The 24094-nt window shown below is 54.3% G+C and overlaps 1 long non-coding RNA gene across 1 annotated transcript; it reads right to left on the bottom strand.

Moving 5' to 3' along the window:
* Positions 1-1496: 1496 nt before the first annotated feature.
* LOC135975708 (uncharacterized) lies at positions 1497-23006 on the bottom strand. The gene is made up of 3 exons (XR_010592703.1): positions 22858-23006; positions 9261-9393; positions 1497-3568 (listed from the first exon to the last, which is right to left on the bottom strand). It is a non-coding gene; the product is annotated as an uncharacterized LOC135975708 (long non-coding RNA).
* Positions 23007-24094: the final 1088 nt, after the last annotated feature.

Genomic DNA, 24094 nt, shown 5'->3' with positions numbered 1-24094 from the left:
CCTGCAGGCAATGTCTGAGCCTCCCCGCATCCCCTGCACCTCCTCGGGAGGCAAATCCAACCCAAGTCATCACCTGGCTCGCCCCAACCCCAGCTGGGTCTCCCCGGCCTCCCGCAGGAAGAACCCCCCCCGCCCCCACAAGCATCGGGAGAGTGACAGAGAGAACACGGCTGTCACAAGACAATCTCTTGGCTCCAGAGCTATGGACAGGCCCCATGGGGGCACTGCAAAGGGACCCCCCAGGTTGGACCATTCAGCCTCCCAAGGTTTTGTCAGGCCTGCTGGAAAACCCCTGAAAGGGTTTTGTTCTGTCCTCAGGCAGCCGAGTGCTGCTGGGGAGGGCAAGAGCCGCCAGGAGTGGGTTTGGGGCTAGACAAGGATTAGATAAGGCCCCGGAGTTCACTTCGACACACCATGCACAGCTCCGATGGTTCCTGGCCCTCAGTACTGAACGGAGACGGCCTCACGCAATGAAATTCGGAGCCAGATTCCGGGGCCCAAGCTCTGGGGTGTTTGACTCAGGCCCATCTCGGACTTCTCCAGCAGGGGGCATCTGAGTCGGGGTAAAATACCGGCCCTGCAGCAGCCAGAGCATCCAGGAACCTGTCCAATGGCTCTTCAAGGTCCTGCCCTTTGCGTCTGGGTGGCAGAGGGATTTCCCCCGCCAAACCAGTGATCAGACATTTGCTGCCCTGTAACTTTCACCTTTGTTTAGTTAGCAAGAGGGGAGGGAGTGGAGGAGGGACCTACAATAATACAGGGACATTTGCCAGCCCTGACCCTGATCCTGCTGCCGCCGCCATCACTGCAGTGTGGGGGTGAAGGGGCAGCTGTCGGGCTCGGGCCCCAGTGCTGCCATGACGTTCTGAGTGACTGCGGTGCACGGTGTGGTGACAGCAGAGAAATCCAAGCTAGCCACGGAGGGGTCACCGAAGCCCGAACTGGACTAATAGATCAGGGTAATGGGCAGCGCTGGTGGAGAGGCCCTATATAAGTGATGCCATCCCCAGTTACACCAGCCCCATTCCCCAGATAATCAGGCGGAAGCAGGAAGAGGCCCCCGTCCCTCGTTCTCTCGGCTTTGTAGCGAGTTCTAATTACGCTCGCTCTCCGTCCTCTGGGAGCCGGAGCGCCCACTCCACCCCTGCCTCTCTCGGCTGCCAGGATCAAAGGCTGGCGCAGCGGCCGTGGCCATTAGCAGAGCTGCGCGACCGGCGAGCAGCAGCTTCATAAGGAATCTCGAGGAAAAGACAGAAATACCAGCTCTTGTTTTTTTAATTAGCAGAAACAGATCAGAGCACACCTGGCCTTATTAACACACAGTCATTGGCTATGTCATTACAGGTTTAGGGGCACTTCTGGATACGAGGTACCTAACCCTAGAGGAGACTGACCAGTGCTGTCAAGTAGATATTTCTTGGGGCAGGGGGAATTTTGGTCTCATCCCCCCAGCAGGGTCCCTGCTCCTCTCTCCCACTCTCCTGCAGTGACCCCAGGTCTCCGTTGGCGAGGGAATCTGCCCTCTCATTTACTCACACAGTGCATCAGCTGGTACCACCAGAAATCAAGTTTTCCGGGGATTCCCCTGCGCTCCACTGGTCAGGAACAGGCTCCCTGGGCCTCAGGTCACAGCACCGTCTGGCTCGGCCAAACTGGTGCAGCATTGTGGCTCTGCAGCCGGAGCCGTGCTCCCGACCCCTCTGTCGGCAGCCATACGGATTTCCTGTGGGACCATTGCTTTCAAATGGTCCCCTCACGGCCTCCCGGCTCTTCAGCCTAGGGCACTTTGAACAAGTGCAAACACTGGTTGTTCACAATCCCGCCCCCCAGCCCCTTCTAACTGCTGACACAATTATTCCTGCAATGAGAATTCCCTTCCCTCTCAGAAACGGGGAGGGGGGTGGCAGGGGGACTAAGAGGGTAAGGCAAATTGCTACAGCTTTTCTACAGCATTTGGTGGCTTGGGAGATGGCCCAACTACCTGTCTTCAGTGAAATTAAGCAAGGTGTGACCAAAACCAAGGGAAGCCCCATTTACATATGAATCAACAGAGGGATAGGAAGTCCCCACGCGGGGAAGAACAGCATGAGATCACCCCAAGTCTAGGGACAAATCAGTGAATTTGGGATGATACAAGGAGAGAGAAGAAGCCATTGTGTCATCCACACTGGACAGACAAGGGGCCGGAGCTCTCGCAAGCTGAGACAGATGGGTCCTTGAACCAAGGAGGCCTGCAGTCTCTGGGAACTGAATATAGATGAGAAACCTGCTTAGGCAAAGATCTTCCAGCTAGGAAGACAAGGAGAACCAGCCCCTTGTGCTTCCGTGGAAGGTCCTGACTGAGAGAAAGTCAGCCATGGCTGGGAAGAACCTACCTTGAAGCAAGGCTGGAGTGTGTTGAGTTAAGTCTTAGCCCATAGAAAGCATATTTCACTTTTGTTTGCTGACTTGATTTCAGGCTTTACCCCTTATGCTGGACCTCACTTAAAACCTCTCTCGGGCTGGTTAAATAAACTTGTTTTACTTTTATTCTAAATCACCCCAGAATGGAACGTGACACAAAGCGATCATCTCGGGTTCAAGCAACAAGCTCCTGTGCTTCTGTCTCTGCAAAGGAGCAATGGCCCTTCTTACTCCTGAGTGGCCCAGGAGAGGGCTGGATTTTTCAGGGCAGACAGTTTTGGGGAATTTCGGGGCTGCTTTGTGGTCCCTTGGCTAGTAGTAACCAAGGCTGGCTGAGATCGGAGCATGGGCGTGGCGTGGTCAAACAGGCAGCTGGAGTCAGAGCTGCTGACTTAGGCATAGAGACACAGATGCTCACTGCATGCTTGTATGCTGGCTGAGAGCAGCGGGTTACAGGACAAGCGGTGATCACCTCTCACTGGTCTAGGTTGCACCCCGAACTGGTATAGCAGCTGACTGCAAATCCTGCAGCCCTTCCACTTGATCCTCACTCAGGTGGACGTGAGCTGTGGACACACAGGCCCTCTGGTGATCAGCCCCCCACAATCACAGGCACTCAAATCACAGGCTGCCCGGGGCGTAACTAAGGATCAGACCCATTGAGGGGCAAACCATGGCCCCTGCTTTGTAGGGGTGGTGTCCCCAGCTGCCGGACCCGATGTGTGGGTGTGAGAAGGGGCAGGGGTAGGGGCACAAGAACCAGAAATGATTATGAAACTGACCAGCTTGAGTATAATGCCCCATCTGAGTGAAGGGCAAGAGAGTAATACACAGTATTGGGGACAAAAAGCAAAATTAGATTTTTAAAACCTTTCCCATCTGGTCCTTTGAGGTTACCGCAGCGCGCGGTGTTTTTAATTTAAACCTCCTCCTGTCCTTTTGAGCCATAAATCAATGCTAAATAAAAATTTAAATGACATCTGGTAGATGAGACGACATTTACAAGAGAAAAACAACTGATGTATGGGCTTTCTGGCAGAGGCGGGTACTTCCCCCTCCCCCCGGAGAATGCACAATCGCTGCCTGGCTTCTTAGCGGGTCTCCAGTGATCGTGTTGTGCCCAGAGGCTGTAACAGCGGCTAACCTGGCATTTTGGATTAGGCACCTGTATGGAGAAGTGTCAAACATTTAGGAGAAAGGCGATCAGGGAAAAATGTCTGCCTGGCCTTGAAAACAGCTTATAAGGGACATGGAAAGATGATCAAAAGGATTCTAACCATCTTTCCGGGAAAAGGTCCTCCCTTGCATAGAAATATCTATTGCCCGCACACACACGCTTCAGGGGTATCTGAGCCAAACTCCCTGAACTGTAGAAAATGTCCAAGCCAGTTCCAAGCAGCAGAGATGCCCCTTCTCTCTAGAATGGGCTGAACCAAACCCCGTGAGCAGCACAGGCTGGGCTTGGCAACATGGTCCATCTCTAAAGTAGTCACAGCCACGTCCTTCATCCTCATTCCTTCAGCCCACAGGTGGTAGAGCTGCCCATCTTTAGCCACCGCTAAGGAACCTGGGGATGACTTGACTAAAGAGGGGGCCTGGAATCCTCTGCACATCTGAGAGCAGGCTGCAGCAACATGCGTATCACCTCCCAGGCACCCTGCTCCCAAGCGGACTGTTAATGGATCCTGGTGGATAGGGGATCCTCCCCACAGCTGGAGTCTGTGGGACTGAGACAGCTTGGGGGTCCCAAATATCTTTAAAAATCTGGCCCCAACCATGGTGAAGGCCCCTGTCCGCCTTGGAGCACTAACAATCTTGGAACATTGTTCCCCTTTCGTGTCCAAACTCCTGGGACACCCCAATCTACCACTCCACCACCTCTGCCATACCTCAGGCATGTGATGCTGTAACGCCCGAGCATTCCAGCCCCTCTCCACCCCATTCTCTAGGAGCTGAGGAGAACGGCACAGCAGAAATCCATGTAGGTTTCATTCCAGTGACTTCTCAGCCAATTTAATTGTCTCAGCCAGTGTGCAATTTCTCCCTTCATAGAGGGCACGAGCGGAGATTTATTTTCTTCAGACATCATTTACTCAGTAAACTCCGAGTGAGGCCAGAAATCACCGATTTATGCCGCCTTCGGATCAGAATAAAATGAGGATGGATTCTCCCATTCAGCGCAATTTTCCATTCTGCATTCAGAGAGAATCTCTTTTAATTGGACGTTTATAAAGCTATTTCATCTTGGTGATTGTAGCCAAAATGATTTAGGTCCGCTAAAAACTCAGCGAGCCCTTTAATAAAAAAAAAAAAAAAAAAAAAAAGGACTGAATAATGAATATCGTCTCACAAAATACCCATCAAATTTCCTCTCTGCAGCAGATTGTGGGCGGCGGCTGGAGAATGAGCTTTTCTGGGGGTTGCTTAAAAAATAAACACGCCTGGGTTTCTAAGGCGGCGGTGGGAGCAGTACTTTTTGCTGGGAGAGGGAATGGCTACACTGCTTCTCCCCTCGTCAGGGAAGGTGGGAGCCACCAGAGCAAGGCCTAGACATCACCACAGCCCTTTCATTGCCCCAGGCTGAGGAATAATCAGGGGAGTTTAGCCCTTCAGCTCTTGTAGAAGTAGTAAGGGTCAGAAAGGATCACCCTGAACGGTGGAATTGTCTCTCTTAATCCTTCTGCTACCTGGAGTTGGCAGCAACAAGGGCCCGGTTCGCTGTTTAAGGGTTCCTCTTAACAACAGAAGATAGAATGAGGCCGAGCCCCTACCCAGTAATCTGGGAAAATTAAACACTGGCCCCACGCTGCCTCTAAAAGGCAATACACCTCTACCTCGATAGAACGCTGCCCTCGGGAGCCAAAAAAATCTTACCGCGTTATAGGTGAAACCGTGTTATATCGAACGTGCTTTGATCCGCCGGCATGCGCAGCCCCGCCCCCCGGAGCGCTGCTTTACTGTGTTATATCGGGTCACGTTATGCGCAAGCGCTGAGTCTGGGTATAAAAACTTTTATTAAAGGGGAGAAGGAACCCAGCATTCATTTGGGAAAATACCACAACCATGTGACTATAAGCAAACCGAACCCCACAGTGTGTTGGGCAGCATGCTTTGCCTCAGTTTCCTACCTTGTGGTGAGAAAGTCCAATGAACAAATGTCCCTTTAACATTCCCTTCCCCCTCCACTGTACCTCACTCACGGGTTAGCGAAGACCCGGAGCTCAGAGGTGCGTTCATGGGGCTCACCTCCCCCCAGGAAGGGGCGTCAAGCAATGTCTCTGCAGGTGGCTCATAGCTGCTGCTCTCTCTGCTGCCATCGCCCCCCCACTGCTGCTCCCGCGATATCATGTTCTGAGGTTCTGAACCCAGCCCTCAGCCATTTCAGCCCCACAGCCAGTGCAGTCTAGCAGCTTCCACTGTCACCACACAAGATCTAAAACTTAGGCCTCACACCTAGGCAGCAGTCATATCAGTTCTGGGGATCACCACCTAGAAACACAGACACTCAACTGAACCGAATCAACTCCATCATTAAATGGGGGAGAGGGGTAGTTCAAGTGGCAGCTAGGACTCTTTAGACAGAGTCCACCCCCACTCTGTGTTGGCATCCCTACCCATTGCTTAGCAAGTGAGGTTCAGATGAGGGTGACCCGCTCACTCAGGGCATGCCACGCACAGTTCTGCTGCCCTTGACTCCTACAATCAAGATAACATGTCACATACCCCTTCACTCAAATACCAGTGATTTGTAACCCACAACCAGCCAAAATTGATCATTTTGGCAAAGCAGCAGTTCCACCTGCTGCGCACCTAGGCAGAGTAGGCGTGTCTATGCAAACACACTCTGCTCCTGACGTCTTTCCCCCTGGCTGACCACTAGATGTCAGGGGAGAGCTCATTCAGACCTTGCTTACATCTAAAGGAGAGATGAAGTTCGAAGCTGGCTCAGAATTCAAACTTTCCCAGCGTAGGCCAGATCCAGAGTTTAGATTCAGGACCCTCCCTTCTCTGCATAGGAGGTCTAGCCAGAGTCCGTGTGGACACACTGGTAGCTGGGTTAGAGATCTTTAGCCTCCTGCCAGCAACAAGCGAAAGGGAGCAGATGCAGTCTGCCTGGCTAGCTAGGGAACACCCAGAACTCCCTAAACGGTTTCCTGAAGCCACCGGAAGTGGCAAAGGATCTGGAGGGGAAGAAGACCCAGCTGGGAGCCAAGGAGGTTAGATTGAAAACAAGCCTGTAGGCCTCCTCATTGCAATCTGTGGCCAATTTCAAGCTTGTAACGGGAATTCGGATAGAGGGCTTCAGAAAAATGATTAGGGTTTAGTGAATGTGCCCAGTGCTCACAGGGAGAGCTCAGCCTGCTAGCTCCCTAGCTTGGAGGCTTCCCCCCGGCTCTGCCTTAGGTAAAACAGGCCTGACGGGGCCATGCTCAGACTCGGAGTAGGGTGGCCAGGGGTGCATTTTTTGACTGGAATACCTGGTCAAAAAGGGACCCAGGTGGTTCTGGTCAGCATTGCTTTAAAAGCCTGGTTGGCGGCGCAGCTGGGCTAGCAGGCTCCCTGCCTGGCTCTGTGCAGCTCCCGGGAAGCAACCAGCATGTCCTGCTCCTAGGTGGAGGGGTGGCCAGGGGGGCTCTGTGCACTGCCCCTGCCTCTGCCTGCAGGCGCTGCTCCAAGCGCTAGCTCTGTAGCTCCCAGTGGCTGGGAATTGCAGCCAATGGGAGCTGTGGGGTGGTGCCTGCAGGCCGGGGCAGCACGCGGAGCCCTCCTGACTGCCCCTGCACCTAGGAGCCTGAGGGACATGTCGCTGCTTCCCAGGAGCTGCCTGAGGTCAGCACCGCCTGGAGCCCGCACCTGAACCCCCTCCCGTGCCCCAGCTCGGAACCCCCTCCCACACCCCAAACCCCTCGGTGGCAGCCCAGAGCCCCCTCCTGCCCCCAAAACCCCTCATCCCCAGCCCCACCCCAGAGCCCGCACCCTCAGCCGGAGCCCTCACCTCCTCCTGCACCCCTCACCCCCTGCCCTAGCCCAGAATCCCCGCCTGTACCCTGAACGCCTCATTTCTAGCCCCAGCCCAGAGCCCATATGCCCCCCCACACCCCAACCCCCTGCCTCAGCCCAGAGCCCCCTCCTGAACCCCAAGCTCTCATCCCCAGCCTCCCCCCCCCAGAGCTCCCACCCCCAGCCAGAGCCCACACCCCCTCCTGCTCCCTAACCCCCTCTTCCAGCCTGGTGAAAATGAGCGAGGGTGGGGGAGAGTGAGCAGGGGGCAGGGCCTTGGAGAAGGGTCAGGACAGGGGTGTTTGGTTTTCCGCAGTTAGAAAGTTGGCAGCCCTAACCCTGAGGCCATAACATGCCAACACGAGCGTCAGACACAGGAGGGCTTAATTTCATCTTTGTGCAGGCAGGTTAATCTCCCGGCTCTCGTCACATGCTAGCGGACAGTGCCTCAACGCATCCTGCTCCAAAGGAAACACGATGCGAGCTCCTGTTTAAATCGCTAAGCCACGCGGCTGAATTAAGGTTTATCTCCTGTAAGGCTCTTTCCCACCCCACCTCCTCCCCCCCCCAAGCTTCCAGGGGAAGGAGCTAATTGGCAGCATAGATTCCTGCGCTGCTCCAGGCCCTATCGCTCTCTTCATCTCTGGAGATTATTCCGCCGTTGGCCAACAGAGACATCGCTGGGCTGCACAAATCTCCTCTCCTAGCCCGTAGGCCACCTCATTGCAATCTGTGGCCAATTTCAAGCTTGTAACGGGAATTCAGATAGAGGGCTTAAGAAAAATGATTAGGGTTTAGTGAATGTTCCCAGTGCAATTTCTCATTTCCAGTGGCAAGCTGCATCGGTCACAGCACACAGGGCCGGCTCCAGGCACCAGCTTGTCAAGCAGGTGCTTGGGGCGGCCACTCCGGAGAGGGGCGGCAGGTCCAGCTATTCGGCGGACGGTCCCTCGCTCCGGCTCGGAGCGAAAGACCTCCCACTGAATTGCCGCCGCAGATCGCGATCGCGGCCTTTTTTTTTTTTTTTTTTGGCTGCTTGGGGCCCTGATAGCACAGGAGGCTGGTGCTAGCGAGGATTGTGATGACGAAGGGTTTGTATTACAACGGGACCCAGAGGATCCTCCTAACCGCCCCCCACACACACACTTCTGCCACCCCTTCAGGATCCGAGCTACATTGTGCCCAGCGTTGCACAAACATGGGACGATGAAGGTGTGGGTCCTGCCCCCAAGAGCTTAGAGGGGAAGGCGGATATTACAGAAGGTCTGCACAAGAGGTGGACTTACCTGGTACATAGCTCTGGTGCAGGTCCCTGATCCCAGGGCTGAATTCCACCCAAAGGGATAGGCCTGAACCTGCATCCCCGGAACTCCAGGGGATTTGAAATCGAAACCCCGCCCTGAGCTCTGCGCACACTGCTCCCACCACCACCACCCAGATCCGGACATCCCCAGCCTATGTGTGTGGGTGCGAGAGACGCTTCCCGGGACGCCCAGTGTTAGGAGGCACCTCACCACCACCTGGCCTTAGTGCGAGGAAGTCTTGCCTGGGCCTGCTGCAGATCAACTCCCTGAAACCACCAGCCTCTAGCAGCATGAGCCCTGCCCTCCGCAGACCTCGCTCTCTCTGTACTGGTAGCACTAGGCACATACCAACCCCCCCCCCCCCCCCCCAAGTCCTCCGAGCGTTCCCTGGACTCCCAGAATCACCCGGCTGGCTGGTCCTGCCTAGTAGCCGTACCTTGGAACGCAGCATTTGGATACAGCGCCAAGAGCTCGGGGGGATCACGAGCACCCAGATCGGACTCGGCTGGTTACATGCAACACACAATCATACCCTGCTTTGTCAAGACTCACCTACACTAGCAGGTCACTAAAGGAGCATCTCACCCAAAGTTCTCTCCAGTGTTTTCAATCGGGCCCTTTTCAGGATGCAAACTCACTGTCCGGTTACTTGCGAGGTGAAGGATGCCGGGGTGTCCTCTTTGCCCTGCAAATATACCAGCACAAACCTTTGAAGTGCACCCCAAGATAGGGTCCGCTGCTCTTTACCTTCTGTTAGTGTCTCTAAAATGGGGCTAATGATGCTGACAAAGCGTTGCCAGCTACCGATTAAAGCACTAGATAAAAGTTGGGCATTATTCTTACCCCTGGGAGAGAGCCCCTTCCAAATCCTGACCTTGTCTCCGGAAGGTGAGGGTGCTCCGAAGAGAGCCCTGTGACAAAGTGGGACTGTTCTTAATGTTTCCTCTGAATACTGTGTGGGTGCCTCAGTTTCCCCTATGCATTTCTTAAGTCTCTAGGTGGTGCGGAAAGGCCAGTGCGCATAAATCACTGATACTCTGTCTCCCTGGCAACAAATGGCCAGGGCCCCTTCCCCCCCTACAAGGAAATAGCTAAAGGTGAACAAAGAGATCAGGTGACCTCCTGGCCCAGGAAAGAGACAAAGCCGGGAGAAGGAGGGGCTGGAGGGGGTTTGGGAGTTGGAGCTACCTGGGCACTAGAAGTGAGGGCAGACGTGGGTGTCTGGCTCTCTGAACCCCAGAATGGACCCGGCCGAGGGGTCCCGTTCGCCACTGTACCTGCAAGCTCTGTTTTAGACTGTGTTCCTGTCATCTAATAAACCTCTGTTTTACTGGCTGGCTGAGAGTCATGTCTGACTGTGAAGTGGGGGTGCAGAACCCTTTGGCTTCCCCAGGACCCCGCCGGGGCGGACTCGCTGTGGGAAGCGCACACAGGGGCAGATGCTGAATGCTCCCAGGAGAGACCCAGGAGGTGAAGCCATGTGAGCTTCTTGCCCTGAAGACGGTCTGCTCCGAGGGAGAGGAGGCTCCCCAAAGTCCTGACTGGCTTTGTGGGGAGCAGTTCCAGAGCATCGCCCGGGGACTCCGTGACAAGCCCACCCCATGTTTTCTGCTGAGCCCAGTCCAGGCTGTGTGGACGCCCCTGGGTGCAAACACATTCCAAGCTCAGGGTTCTGCACCTAGCTGGGCAGCCCCAGTGCCTTGGGATGAAGGCTCTCCTGCCACACCAAGCTTGGGCACTGCTACAAGCTTTCTGATCGCCTCACCCCTGTGGAGACCAGCCCCTGACTGTTTGCAAGATACACTGGAGGGGGAGACAGCCGCCGACTCACTAGCTGCAGCATTCTTCCCCCATTTCTGCCCAAATGCCATCTCACCGCAGTGCCCGCTGGTGTTATCCCAGACAGGTGTCCGGGGCTGTCGCCCGGCTGGTGCCAGAGAATGCACAAATCCCAGGTTGCCTGCCACTGGCAACGAGTGGGCCTGCAGCAGCGCTTGGCCCTGTAGCTTTCTGACCTGCATGTCCCACCCAGCACGTTGCTCAAGTCCTTGCTGTCCGGCCGCAAGTCCCCCTGGCCTGGCGTCTCCAAAGCTACGTAGCTTTCAGCAGAAAAGCCAGTGCCCCACCCCAGTTCTTGGGCCAGCAGGACAAAGCTGGCTTATCTCCTGCAGGGTGTGAGGCAGCTCTAGGTCCACGTGCTGCCCCGGTAAGCCCTTGGGCAGCTTCACCTGGCACGTTTCCTGGGCCTGCCGGCTGCCAGTGCTCATAACCTCCCGCCCTTCTCTAGCGCCTCCCAGCACAGGATCTGGGACAGCTTCCTCAGCACGAAACCATTTCCCTACCGCCCAGGCTGTCCTGAGGAGGACTCATTTCCCCCATTTCACTGAGGCATGGGGGAAGGGACTTTACACAAGCAGCCAGCACCTAGCCAGGAAGAGGACAAACGACCATGGGTTTAACTTGGTTGGTGACAAAATGCAGAGCCCCAAAGTTTTCCAACCGGCGGTAATTATCACAAATAAAACCAGACATCTGGCAATCATGACTGAATAGCTATAGGTTTCTGAAATTGATATGCAAACTAGACACAATCAACTCAGGATTGAATAAGGACTGGGAATGGCTGAGCCATTACAAACATTGACTATCTCCCCTTGTAAGTATCCCCACACTTCTTATCAACCTGTCTGTACTGGGCTAGCTTGATTATCACTTCAAAAGTTTTTTTCTCTTACTTAATTCGCCTCTGAGAGTTGGTAAGACAACCTGTTCATGCTCTCTGTATGTGTGTGTATATATATATCTCCTCAATATTTATTCCACTCTGTATGCATCCGAAGAAGTGGGCTGTAGTCCACGAAAGCTTATGCTCTAATAAATTTGTTAGTCTCTAAGGTGCCACAAGTACTCCTGTTCTTTTTATGAATAGCTATAGTCTCTCGATCCCTCCTGTCCAGGGAACACTCTCCCTTTAGTTCCAGGGTTTCATGCCACACAAATCTGGAACAGCCGTGGCAAAACGAACCTGGCTTTAAGACTGAGCTTGATCCGTTTATGGAGAGACGAGTGTGATGGAACTGCCTGAAAGGGCAGGCAGCCCACCCGCGACTGCCAGGAATAAAAATTCCCAATAGCCGGTGCTGGGACAGTAGCTGGGGAGGGCTCTGAGTTACTCCAGAGAATTCTTTCCCAGGTGTCTGCCTGGTGGGTCTCGCCCACACGCTCAGGGTCTAACTGATCGCCACATTTGGGGTCAGGAAGGAATTCCCCCTGGGTCAGATTGGCGGAGACGCTGGTTGTTGTTTTTTCCGCCTTCCTCTGCAGTGCAGACAGGGATCACTTGCAGGTTTAAACTAGCGTAAATGGTGAATTCTCCATCACTTGAAGTCTTTAAAGCATGTTGTGAGGATGAACTGGTCCTGCGTCAGTGCAGGGGGGTGGGGGGGGGGGGGAGGAGTGGATGACCTCTCAAGGTCCATTCCAGCCTGACATTTCTTTGATTTTCAGTAGGTTCATGGCCAAATTCCCCCCTCCTCTCTCCAGCCCCCAGGAACAACCCACACTAGGTAAATGCTGCAGAGCTTAAGTCCGGCCTGACATTAACAGTCTCACCCGAATGGATTTCCTGAGAGCATTCTCGCTCCTGGAGAGACTCATCCCCCGTGCCAAGGGACCCAGATCCAGGGTTGTGCCATGAACAGGAGGGCGACGTCGACCGCTCTACTTTAACTGTAGGCTGAGCGAAGGGCCGTCAAATGAGCAGGATGGAGAAGGGGCCATCATGAGGGCGGTTCGATAAGCAAACCATATTGCAGGAATGGGCAGCCCTGGCGCCCCCCATGCCCCCCCCCCCAAGCTGTTAATTGCATAGCAACAGTTTAGTCGCCAGGGAATTCTTGAGAGCTTTGCAGCTGGTTAGCAAGTCTCTGCATTAAGGGACATGCTTCTCGGTCCTTACCAGCGATTTCAATCAGGTCAAGTGCTCTAGGTGCCACCGAACCAGCCCCCAGCCAGTCTAAGCTAGTTCAGAATTGATTTGTAATGGGCAAGGCCGAGACCAGACAGCGGAAACGCTCAAATAATCAGCCAGCTGCTCTCCGTTGGGTGTGGAGCTCTTCTGAAAATCCACCTTGCCAGCCTCGCACAAAAGGTCAGTGGCCAAGCCAGGAGCCGGACTCCCAAGGCCCAGTTCCAGGAATGAACCCCATTAACTCATTCTTTCATCAAGTCAGGAACTGCCACAGCTCGAGGGAGGAGAAAAGCTTCATCTCCAGAGTAGTACATACAAATGCAGGAGACGCTGTCGTCTCGCCTGCTAGTGGCCTCTTCTCGCTATTGCCAGACCTGCCTCCCAGCTCCGCCACCTCTCGCTTTGTGGGGTGGCAGCCGGCACGGCCCAGCCTCTCCGCGCCTGTGGGTCATTCTGGGGAAAGATGCTGCCGGTTCTTGGAATTTTATGGCACATTGTACAAAACACGGAATTGGTTTCGGAGGCTGACGCAGGGCAGTTTGCTGCAATTAGCACAGAGTGCAGCTCTGCTCTGAAAAGGGACAAACAGCCAGCATCGGGGGGAGTGTCTCTTAGCGAGGCCACATTGCATATGATCAGTTTACAATTAAGAGAGTCCTCCTGCTGCCCCCCCAACTCCCCACTCTGCAAACACGGGGGGGGGGGGGCAGTTCTTGTAGTTTTATCTTAGCTCAGCTGCAGGTGCCGGGGGTTTATTTTATGAGAATCTCAGTTTTCTTTTAAAGAAAAAGGAAGTTTCCAGTATTCCTGATAATGGAGAAAGGCTTGAAAATGTGACCCAGGCGTATTCGACATTCTCAAACAAATCAGAAATCAAAGCAAAGGAACGCCCCACGGTTTGTCTTAAATCAGGAGATTTAAAAACACTCACGAGATTTTTCTGCTAGACCTGTGAACGTTGCAAACGTCCCCTGCTACCCGTGAGCCAAACTGGGTATGGGTGGGCATTCCACCAGGCAAAGCGCTCACACTCGGTCTACCTGGCTTCTGTTAGGCAAAGGGAAACAGAAAAATCTCCATGAGAATCTGCCACTTGGGAAGTTCCTCCTTCCGGAATTGCCCTCACAGCTCCGGCCAGCAAGCTTCCTACAGGCCAAAAGGTGGAAGAGACAGGAAAGAGAATCACAGCTGGCTGCAACACGAGGGCAGGGGAGAGAGACGCACAAAGACTGACAGGGCAGGGGAGCACGTGGAAGGGGGCTGAAGAAGGCATAGCTCAGTCCCAGTAGTTGGCAAAGAAGAGCATTTTGTCTGTTGCTTTCTGACTGGGCGGGGAAACGGGGAGAGCTGGGAGTGGCAAGGAGGTGCTCACCAAGGTGCAGACAATGTTTCAGCTGATGGGCGAGTGTGGAAGCAGTGGGTGTTGGGTACACAGAGAGGGAAACGGCTGGGTTTGGCAAGAGCCACCCTGCTTGTGGACAGAAATTTGCTGGCTGAATCATTCATGGCTAGTAGTTCATTGACCCCCCGATATTCCCTGTGGCCGCGCACGTGCTTTGGCCCTCCGCAGGGAGTGATAAAAACAACAGCATGCTTAGAAGCCCTGTGGCATCCTCAAAGGAGCCAGAACTCCTGGAGGCGCTCGGTGGGGAGTGTGGGCTGCTACAAACTAAGTTTGTCTGAGACACAGAGAAAGGCCCCACTTGGACGTGTGTCCTAGTCCACCTCCTCCCTGGCCCCGTAGGCCCCTCCCCCCATCCCTCTGAGCTTTTCTATCCTGGCCTCCTCTGTCCCAACCGAATATTGGGGCAAGAGCCTTCTCCACTGCAGCTCCACAAGCTGGAACAACCCTCTCCAGGCAGCCTCTGCTCCTCCCCTCTTCCAGTTTGATCTGAGCGCATCTCCCCCCCACATCCACGCTGCATCTCTCCCTCGGCTCTTAGTTGTGGGCCCCGGCTACAGTGTAACTCCCAAAGCTGCGTGTTCTCTGCCATGCTTACCTACCAACGCAGGTTGTTTTGTAGTGAGACAGGGGCAGGGGGCTGAAATGGCTCCAAAAACCCCCATTAAGCTCTTTGGCTGGCTTGCCCATTTGGATGAAAGCTATCATTAGCGGTTGCCAGCTAGGGAAAACTGCAGCCCAGGTTTATTTCAATTAATAGAATAGAGGGGGTGAGGCGGAGCAGCTTGACTTGTGGCAAAGCTCATTTCCGTAACGAAGGGCGAGGTGCCTATCAAGTGGGCCCCTGATCATCTGGAGAGCGGTGTCTGACATGGCTGAGTGGGAGCTGGGCAATGCACTGCATGTGAGTTTGGCGTGAGAGAGAGAGACTGGGTGCCGCTCTGCATATGTGGTGCATGTGTGTGCAATGCCATGCCTGCGAGCATGACAGAGCATGTGCATTGCAGCATGACGCGTGTACGCCTGTGTACACGTGTCTGTGTGCGCTTATGTATTCAGATGAAGAGATCCGGCTCCCTTATTAGACGTCTCCCCAAATTTCAAACAAAGTTGTATTTGGCACCATGGAGCAGGGACACTTCCCGGGGGAGAACGCCGGCAGCGGGGCTCTCCTCTCAGCCGCTCTCGCAGCCAGGTTGCTGTAGCTTTAATTCTAGCAAACGGTTCGAAGCAAATCAAAGCCTCCAGGGAGCTCACTGACTTCTGCACCCACTTGGGCTGCGTGGCCTCCTAGCTCAATTCAACACGACCCGCTCAAGCCCAGAGTTTCCGAAGAGCGCGAAGGAGGCAGAGCCCTCAGGAATTGGGCAGAGGCAGGTCCAATTGGGCTCCATGCTGTGCTTGGGTTTGAACCGTGTCCACTGCTTCCTAGGATGGCATGAGGACCTTCCCAGTATGATCTTCCAGCCCTTCCCTCCCCAGCACTAAACGCAATTGAGAAAACCGAGAAACCCAGGCCAGGGACCTCCAGAGCTAGAAACATGAGCTGCTATAGCTTGAGCTAGATAGCCAAGCCTCCGGCCCTGGGGCTGGAAGAGATTCATACAGCTCCCTACAGAGCACAACACACTCCCCACTGGGTTACAGCAGCTCCGGGCACAGACTGAAGCCGGGGTAGCCCGGGCTGAGGGATGCCCCTGACCCAGCAGCCGCTTCCCCCCAGCCTCCATGTACTCGGCGGTTTCTCTGCATCTCCCGGGTCTGCAGCATTGCTAATAAGCCCTGGAGGCCATGCCAACGCTCCTGCAGCAGGACGGAGGCCTCTGGCAGTAATTAGCGTCACCCAGCCGGGACCTAAACTAATCTGACAGGCTACGGAGCGTCGCGACCCAGGCTAATCGCCAGATGTTTGAGTAACCTGCCAGCGAGACGGGGGAGGGTGAATCCCTCCCCCCCAGCGGAACGAGGGACGGGGTTAGTGAGACTCCAGGCCAACTGACACTTCATGGGGGAAGGTGATGCTCTACTCTGCCGAGTCCCAGCAGAGCCCAAGTCGTGGCCCCGCCCACCTCTCCAGCCCTGGCAGCCACCTGCCATAGGGTGTGGCCCTACCTTGACCACTCAGCCCTGCCCCTGGTCTCTCCTCTGCGGGGCACTAGAGCAATGTGTGTAGTGGGGGGGCTGAGAGCCATTGAACCAAACCGTAACCCCTGGATATAATGGAAACCACTTCAAACCGGGGGGTGCAGCAGCCCCCCTAGTTCCAGCACCTATGCTCCCCCCCCTTGTGCACAGCCCACCCTCCGGGCAGCTCCCCAGGAAACTCACATTCCAGCAGCCGGGGCTGCAGAGTCCCAGTCACCTCAGCCTTTCTGAAAGCCCAGCCCCACACCATTAGGGAAGGACGTGGGGCAGGACCTGCCTTGCCCCTCCAGGTGCATGGGGCTGAGGGTAGAGATCTGGGGTCTGCACTAGGGAGATAGCCGATGGATCCAGCAGCTAGAGCTAATGCACCAGCGCCCTTCACGGCTCCTGCAGCCAGCAGCCATCTCCATCTCCCCTCTAAAGCCACCATACGACTTGCCTGCCCCAGCAGCGATTGCTCACCCAGGCTGGAGCTGTCACACTAGCTGGAGTGGGGGAGGCACCGGGGACTTCTCTGAATATACAGCGGAATAAGCACGAAGGAAATCCTTCACTGCCGCACGGGCAGGGAGAGGGGCCAGCCCCAGCAGGCAGTGGTTCTCCATCAGATGCAGGCCTGAGCAAGGGGCCCCCAGCGCAATCCTTGGTGGACGCTAGCCAGAGCCGCCCTGCGGAACGGTCGGGTAGGCAGCTGACAGGTGAGCGTGCAGCACGGGGAAGGCGATGTCAGCACGCCGGCGAGCGCTCCACGGGGCAGGCCGACCTGCCCATCCCAGCAGCACCCTTTGGACCACAGAACAGAGCTGCTCAGAGCCCCAGGGCGGGAAGGGGGCCGTGCAGGATGGGGGAGCCTCGGAGAGCAGCTGCTGCCCCCATGTGGAAGAGATTGACACAGGACTGATCAGCCCTGCACTGGCTGGAGCCTTGGCCCTCTCTTGGGAAGGCTGTTTGCACTAAGACAGGATCTTTGCTCCGCTTCCAGCCGTCACCCCCAGCAGGTCAAAGCCCCCCCATGCTAGACCCTAAGAGCGCCACCGCTCAGCTCCTAACACTTGTGACTGACTTACGGCTGGTCAGCACCTCACTCCAGGGGGTGGGAAGGTGCATGTTTCACTCCCTTCCCCCACCCAAAGAGCTACTGCTGTGATGATCAGCAACACTCGGAGGCACAAGTGCTCGGAGCTGGACAGCGGCGCTCAGGTCCTGCAGGGTCAGGAGGAGGAAATCCCAGCACTCCGGCCACGTAGAGTCTGTTCTCTACCAGGGAAGCGTTGTGGTGCGGGAGGAAACAGGACGTGGCAAGAGACGGCAGCAGTTCCCGGCCCCGAGACCGGGCATGGGGGGTGACAGGGAGAACATGACGGGAGCCTCAGGCAGAGCGCTGGAAATAACTGGCCATACACAATGGACTCAACGGAGACAACTCAGGGATACAAAGTGGCTTTGGCTGCAAGAGGACCCCGCACTGAGCCAAGACCTGGCCCTCCAAAACACCTTCCTGCTCTTACCAAAGTCCAACTGGCTTTTCTGAGCCTCTTTGGGGTGTCTCCCTGCCCCTGCCAAGCTCATTTTCCCTTATCCCTGCAGCTGCCCTCTCTCTCCCCCCCCCTCCCGCACAGGCAGCTTGTGCATGCGCTGGCCTGGGCCTCTCTCGCTGCTTCTCCCACTTTCAACTGCTTCTCTGGACCCTTTGGAAGAGCAGCAAACAGCTAGGGCCTACTCCTGCCCCGAGGTCCATGCACTCCGCTCCAACCAGCCCCACCTGCATAGATCGGAGGGTGCAGACTGGGCTTAGACTAGGAAGGAGACAGCTGGAGCATCACGTGCCGGACTCTGCTGGGACGCAGATCTGTGGCTTTTGGCCAAGTGGGCCAATTGAGATGGGGAAGGGGCAGCATGTGATCCCAGGCAGGGTGGGTGCCGGGGGGGCTGTAAGTTGGCAGCTTGGAAGGGAGCTAGAGGGACCAGCCTGCTCCACATGCTGTTGAGTTGTGTTTTCACAGTCACCAGAAGAAAGCACAGTCAGTGAACACTGCCCCAGTCAAGTCACAAGGGTCAGACACCCAGCTGGGACAAATCAGTGGTGCTCCATTGAAGTCCCTAGAGCTATAGCAATTTACAGCAGCCGAGGCTCTGACCTGTCTCGCTGCAATTATATTTCCTCCCACCAACTTATCCTGGCGTGAGCTCATTGGATTTGGTCCATCATCAGAGAAACCAAGGGTCTGATACCACAGGGTTCTCAGTCAATGGCAATGGATATCCGTCAGCACCTCCTGGGATCAAACCCAAGAGACCGTAAGGCCAGCGCAGTCCACTCGAGTCACATAGTCTGAGGCTGCACCCCCTGTAGCATCTCCTCTACCTTCCTCTTGGCCCTTGGCTGTGATCGCTCCCACGCGAGGCAGGAGAGCTGCCTTCTCTCCTGGCCCAGTTGCTTCTAAGGGTACGTCTATACCCAGCCACTAGTTCGGCGGCTGGAAATCGAACTTCTGGGTTCGACTTATCGCGTCTTGTCTGGACGCGATAAGTCGAACCCGGAAGTGCTCGCCGTCGACTGCGGTACTCCAGCTTGGCGAGAGGAGTACTGCGGAGTCGACGGGGGAGCCTGCCTGCCGAATGTGGACCAAGGTAAGTTCGAACTAAGGTACTTCGAACTTCAGCTACGTTATTCACGTAGCTGAAGTTGCGTACCTTAGTTCGATTTGGGGGTTTAGTGTAGACCAAGCCTAAGAGACTTTGGCCAGAGCTCACTGAAATCAATGGAAAAACATGCAGTGACTTCCAAGGGCCAAAGCCACTTCTTGTTGCTGCCTATCTAAACCTCTCTCCTCTTAGCTTCAGGTCAACCGCCTTTGAGGCTGTTGCTAAGAGGACAATTTGAGAACTGCTGTGGCAACACCCCTAGACCTTGGCTAGCTACCTGCAACCCCAGGAAGGGAGCAAGGCAGACCCTCGGGGGGAGGGTTGTTTATATCAGGAACCAAAACACGGAACAAAGCAACAAGTGCTGCTTAAACTCATTGATGGGTCAATGGCTGCTTTGGAGGGCTAGAGGAGGTAAAATGCCTTTTCTGGCTTCATAATGGGTTGCTAAAGAAAAAACGGACAGACTTCAAGCCTCCTAGAAGAGCGCTGGATTCACCCTTACCCACAGCTATAAAGGAAACAATCATTTGCTATCAGAGAAATGGAGGCTGTTGGTAGGATAGATCGGAGAATAATCGTGCAATAAGCATTACCGGCTCTTTCCTCCTTTCATCCCTTTCTGCTGCCTTCATCAATACTGGCTGTGTAACAGGCCTGCAGCTGGCCCGGCACTGTGAGACACACTGTTACAGCCCTAAAGCCCAGCACTTAAATACTCCTACATCCATGCACTTATCGAAAGGGAAATGCAACAAACTTCCATCGTTTTCACAACAGCAGTAATGCTCTTGAGACACACTTATTTGGATTGCACCAGGAAATGATTGTACCTTTCAGGCACATAAGTGCACCCCTTGTCTGTATGCAGCGGCTTTTTTGTTGAAGGAAAGCAGTGTCTTTCTGAACAACCCGCTTAGCTGGTGCTTTGCATGGCTGGTGGGTCTCTGCAGCCTAGAGCCAGGATTTCTAACCTACGTAGCTTCCCATAGTCACATGCCATGAGCTTGCTAGGGCTCAGTTTATATTTTAATAGAAAGACAAAACCCCTCAAATTATAAACAGCTGACAGAGACTGGGGGAAAACGCCCTGCAGAAGCCATGCAAAGAAGTCAGGGCTAATGAAATAAGCCAGGACTGAGAGTTGGGAACCCCTGAAGTTTAGTCCCTGCTCAGACACTGGCTCCCCTCTACGGTCTCAGAGAAGTCCCTTTAGTGCTTTCTGCCTCACCTGCAAGATGAGGCAAGCTCCATCCTGAGAGGGCGAATCAGTTAATACTTGTAAAGAATCGGGCAGACGAGTGTTCTGTGATGAGCTCATGTTTTTGCTGTCAAGGCAAAGCAGGGAGGTTTGCTAAACTGCTGAAAATTTGGAAGCCTTTCCCCCAACAGGCGGCTGTTCTGTGCAACAGTCACCCACGGGAAGGGGTGGGAGCCCTCGGGCTTGGCAGATTTTAAGACTAGACTAGACAACAATCCTGTACTGGGACTCTGGGCCGGATGGAACCTAGTAGGTATTTTTTACCTCCAGTTTCTCAGGTGTGAGTGTGGATTGTGAACGTGACGTGTCTCAGACACAGAGAGCTGTCCTGCATTCTCACCCGGCCTTTGCAGCTTCCACCGAGGAGAGATTAAAAAGCCTGGGACAGTCCAGTTTTGAAAAGAGAGGAGTAAAGGGGGATGACAGAGGTCTATAAAATCATGACTGATGTGGAGAATGTGAATAAGGAAGCATTATTTACCCCTTCACAAAACACAAGAACCAGGGGTCGCCTGATAAAATTAATAGGCAGCAGGTTTAAAACAAATAAGGAAGTACTTCTTCACATAATGCACACAATCAACCTGTGGAACTCATTGCCAGGGGATGTAGTGAAGGCTAAAACTACAATGGGGTTCAAGAAAGAATCAGATAAGTTCATGGAGGATCGGTTCATCAATGGCTATTGGCCAAGATTGTCAGGAATGCAACCCTATGCTCTGAAGGTCCCTAGCCTCTGACTGCCAGAAGCAGGGAGTGTATGACTAGGGATGGAGCATGTAATAATTGCCTGTTCTGTTCATTCCCTCTGTAGCATCTGGCATTGGCTACTGCTGAAAGACAGGAGACTGGGCTAGATGGACCATTGATCTGACCCAGTACGGCCGTTATGTTCTTACCCTTCCAGCCCAAATCTGCCCTCCCCCCAAAATCACCCTACTGCGGGGACCAGTCCCTCTCACTGGACCCTCACAGAGAAAGGGTTCTGTTTGCTGCCTTTACAGAGGCAGAACACACTCCAACCTGCTAGCTGTCTAGAAGCTGATGCTTTAATGAACTTACAAAGCACTGATGATTTATAATGAAGAGCCAAACAATTTATTTAAAAAAAAAAAAAATAGAACAGGGATCAAGTGATGCCAAGTAAGAGATAAAGGCAGAGATTGTTACAAGCAAATAAAAGTGAAGATTCATCTAAAAGTCTAAAGGTTAATCTAGCAAGATACCATCTTGACCAGAGACTGTTTCTCCACCTCCTAAGGTGACGGATAAAGATGGATCCTCTCTCTGTTACTCATATGCCCAAAAGGATTGTTTTTGTCTTACAAGCCAGGAAGGCCTCCGGGGGATTCAGTCTTCTGTGTGTCTCTGTGGGGCAGGAGTCCTGTTAAGTCTCTCTCTGTCAAGCTCAGGAGTAGGATAACCCCCGGTTGTTTAGCTCCCCGGCTTTGGTTACTGGTTATATGTAAACCCACATTCCTTTGTCTAGGGCAGACTTGTTCATCAAACCAAGGGAACCCATCACTTCACATAGACCATTAACACATGCATTTTACAGTGATAACTAATGTGTTATTAGCGTTCATGACCCCTCACAAGGCACAGTCTGTACAGATATTATTGCAGTAGCGTGCAGGGCGTGACTGGGTCACACTACCCTAGACTAGACTCCATAGCCCCAAACGAGAAGTGGGGGAACAGTTTGCCCGAGTTTACCCTCAACTACGTAACTGGCTGAGACCCTGCAGCCTAACTGCCTAGCTCCTGGGACTAGCGCTGCCCCCTCGGACTGCCTGGCCCTTTTCCAGAACTCCAGCCATATGGGCGCTCAGGACGTGCAATTTCTCTCTTCCGGGGCTCGTGACAGTGAAAGCAGACACAGACTTTGCACAGGATTTTAGACAGTTACTCAGCACAAGAGAGACACGGTCCAGCTCCATGTAAGACACACATCTGCACGCATTTCCCTGCCTCCATTTCCTCCTTTGGGCTCAGGCAGATTCTTGGTCTACAGTCCCCCTCCAACACAAGGGAGTGTCTTCCAAAGTCTCTCCTTCAACAGCCTTCCTTTCACCATAGCTGGTCCTGCAGCTAGACAGGACACCCCTGCTACAAAAGCATGCCTGCCCAAAGCCACCAGTTTATGTCCGAGTCTTCCCCTAGCCCATCCAGCCTGCGGGGTGTCTTGAAGACTAGTATCAACAGCTGTCTTTGGTCTGCTGCTCGGGATCTTCCCTGCTTCGCTGCCTCAAAGAAACATGGTGAGGCTGGTTACGCTGGACTTTCGCCAGCCCTGAGCCCACTGTCCCAAGGGGTTTCCCTCCTGCAGAGGGGACAGCTAGAAATCTAACAACCCACCATGGGGCCTGGGCTGCGAGAGACAGCAGACACCTGACTCCACAGCAAGGTATTCCATGACAGCAACTCCACACCTTGAGACCCCAGCCTGCTGGTCTCCTCTTCCTCACTACAATGGGGTGGTCACGGATTGCTCCCCAAATGCCCCCTCATGGCCAGAGATGCCTCCAAAGTACCCCGCTTGTGATCCTACTCTCCCCACCGCTCCCTCCCCCTTGTAAGAACTCACTCAGTTTAACAATAGTTCACACAGTCCCCTCTTGGGCTCAAAGTTTTCTAATCCTGCAGTTCATACCAGCCCTCTAGCCCCCAAACCCAGTTCAGTGCCCCCCCTTAATTAATCCAAATCAACAGAACACAAACTCACATTCTTCAGCTCCCCAGGCCTTTAAATCCTCTCCCCTACTCAGACAGGCATCTCTTCTAGGCCTCCAGCCCTAGACAGCTTCTTCCACTACTGGGGCACCTTACCCCATACAATATCTCTAAACATAGCTTCAGTCTCCTATCCCCCTGGGTTTCCATCACATGATGCCTGACCACCACCCCAGATCCATTACTTGGAAGTGGATAACAAGGCACAGGTGGGACTGAACCCAAAGTCCTTAAAGGGCCAGCCCAATGCTAGGACAGTGCTTTTCAGCCAAAGCCATGTTTTCATGTTGTCACCCCTTTTGCCATACCAGGACCACAACAGAACTCCCCACCCTCAGTCAGGACACTGCTCCCAAGTAGCAATATGGGAAGGGCAGAGTGGTCATGCTCCCCCGCTCTGGTTACTTCCCTGGGCTGAAAGCATAACGCGCCTCGGGAGCCAGGGGCTGCTGGCTACTGCAGCTACCTCTGATGGGGACGCTAATCAGCCAGTCAAATCAATGAAACAAACTCTTGTGCAGCACTGAACGAAGGCTGGCCTGGCCGGGCAGGCTGATGTCTGAGACTAGGGCCAGCTCTTCCTTTCGAAGGACCCCAAGGCCCGGGGGGTGAATTACTGGGGAACCTGAAGCTCTGAGGCCTAGATCCCCAGTCTAGCTCCCACGGAAACAAATGGCAGTTAGGAGCCTAAATACCGTTGTGGATTTGGGCCTGAGTCCCTAGGTTACCGGTTTTCCAGTCCCTGGGCCATGACTGAAATAGCGACGCCACACAGCAGCACCGGCTGGCGTGGCAGCCCTGCTCAGGTGCCAGCAAAGGCCTGGCCAATGTTGTGCGCAGAGCCTTCTGGGAGCAATGGAAGCCGATAAACTGCTTTTCAGTCACCTCTGGCCAGCCCCTCCTTTTCCTCTGCCATACAACAGCTCTCCTGGGGCCTGGTTTGTTTGAACAGCTCCCTCTCCCCCCACGATGCATGGGCCTGGGGAGGTGCCCCCGTCTATACAGCTCCTTATTCACTTGCCCCTGTAGTTCCGGGGTCTGGGTGCACCATCGGTCGCTGTGTTTGCAAACTAAGGGGACATTTTGCAGAGGCAGTTGCACTCTGAGAATCAGGCCGTCCTATTGCACTGTCACCCGGTGAGGTGAGAGAGCACCAGAGGTTAGATACCACGGTGATGGGCCCTTCTATTAGCACCTCTCAATACTGCAGTGCCCGGTGGTGAAATGAT

Source organism: Chrysemys picta, chromosome 14, assembly GCF_011386835.1.
Source record: "Chrysemys picta bellii isolate R12L10 chromosome 14, ASM1138683v2, whole genome shotgun sequence".
Lineage (NCBI taxonomy): Eukaryota > Metazoa > Chordata > Testudines > Emydidae > Chrysemys > Chrysemys picta.
The sequence above is the reverse complement of the archived record's forward strand: the minus strand, read 5'-3'. Positions and strand labels throughout refer to the sequence as shown.